The sequence below is a fragment of the Plasmodium gaboni genome (genome assembly GCF_001602025.1).
Source record: "Plasmodium gaboni strain SY75 chromosome Unknown, whole genome shotgun sequence".
NCBI classification, from domain to species: Eukaryota; Apicomplexa; class Aconoidasida; order Haemosporida; family Plasmodiidae; genus Plasmodium; species Plasmodium gaboni.
This window is the reverse complement of record NW_017385221.1, coordinates 1-2,047: the sequence shown is the minus strand read 5'-3', so window position 1 is coordinate 2,047 and position 2,047 is coordinate 1. Positions and strand designations below refer to the sequence as shown.

General features: G+C 16.9%; 1 non-coding gene across 1 annotated transcript; it reads left to right on the top strand.

The window, feature by feature from the left end:
- The first annotated feature begins 1,880 nt into the window (after positions 1–1,880).
- On the top strand, positions 1,881–1,963 carry PGSY75_0004600. The gene has a single exon. It is a non-coding gene; the product is annotated as a tRNA-Leu (tRNA).
- The last annotated feature ends 84 nt before the right edge of the window (positions 1,964–2,047 follow it).

Sequence of the window (2,047 nt, the reverse complement as noted above, 5' to 3'; positions counted from 1 at the left end):
AAAGCCTTACTTAATCATAATATAAAACATACATGAATTTGTTTTCAAATAAAGAAACACATAATATATATAATTATGATTTATATCAATAAATATAAAAAAAAAAAATATATAAATATTAAATATTTTCATATATATATAATTATATAGGCGTTAATATTTTTAATACATATTATATATATAGGTATAATTTATTCACGATATATTATATATATGTATTTTTTTTTTATTTCTCTTGATTTTTTTAAGAATATTTCACATATCAAGCATAAAAGAAAATAATTAATGATATTTCATAAATTTTAGGAATGATTTTTTTTTTTTTTTTTTTATTTCCCATTTTATAATTTGTAAAGAAAAAATAAAAAAGTTTGAAAGGAAAAAACTAATTATGCACATATATTTAAACCATATTATTAATATATATAATATAAATATATATAATCTATAACTTTTAATCTCGCAATATATTTGCTATTTAATAAAAAGGCAACGGTATGTAAACACTTTTAATGTATATATTTTTAAATATGTTTTTTATATTAAATGAAATACAATCAAGATAAACAACATGGAAAATATATATATTTAAAAAGAACTTATATTTTATAGAAAGGCTATATGCAAAAAAGACTGTGGTAAAATATTATCATGAACTGTTCATTTAATGTAAGTTTAAATTGTGCCTTTAACAAAAAAAAAAAAAACAATATTATTTTAAAATATATATATATATATTTATATTATTTTTCTCTGATTCATTATATTAAAAAGTTCTTGATTCTTTTATATATATACTTTTGAAGAAAATCTCTAATGTAAAACATTCCTTATAGATACACTACTTTTATAACATATTTATATATATTATGTTTATATGTCTTTTTATTAGTTTATATTATTTATAAAAATAATTTGTCAATGTTATATAAATAAAAGGAACATATTTCATACAGCCAAAAAGGTTTTTTTTTTTTTTTTTTATTTTGGTAATTATAAAATAATTATGAACAAGTCAGGTGGAAATAAGAATGCACAAATAAAACAATACATATAAATAAATATATATATATAATATTAATATTATATGGAGGTAAATTTTACATTTAATAAGTTCTATATGTTACCAAAAAAAAAGAAACAAAACAAAATTAATTTCTTTAACAGAATAAATATATTCTAAAAAACAAAATGATGAGGTACCAAACGTTTTTGTCTTCTGACAATTTAAAGAAATGACAATAAAAAATATATACCATTAAAAATTTACTCAATATATACAATCATCTACTATAATATAATGTTTATTTTAATGTTTACAATTGTATCTTCACAAATATACAAAGTCATAACCATTATTTAACATCTTAAAATATAAATATATTGAATATGTAAAAATATTTAACAACATTCCTTCATTAATATTTTTAAAGGAATATTTATATTTTCTTCATAGAATATACCATATAGATAATAATAAAATCATATAAATATAATATATATATATATATATATATATCAATAATATTGTGATAATATAGAAATATAATAAAATAAATAATGAAGTTCTAATAATAAAATAAATGAAGAGTACAATATAATTTATAAAGAAAAAATAATTTATATTTTAAATATAAATGCGCGTATATATATTTCTTTGTACTATTATTTACTTATTCTTTTTACGAAACATATTATAACAATTAAAGAAAAGAAAATTATAATTAAAATAGATTGTATATATATAATTATATATATATGTATATAATATAGGTATTTTATAAATAAATAGTGCCCATTTTACATTCTTAATATACTTTTAATATATTAGTTATATTCAAAATAATCATCATACATTTATATTAACGTTATCTTTATGAGCACGGGTGCCCGAGTGGTTAAGGGGGTGGACTTAAGATCCTCTGGTCACTAGACCGCGTGGGTTCGAACCCCACCTCGTGCAAAAAAAAAAAAGTTATTTTGAAAAATTGCGAATTTTTTTTCTAATTAAAAAAAAAAATATATATAAATTGTATATATATATATA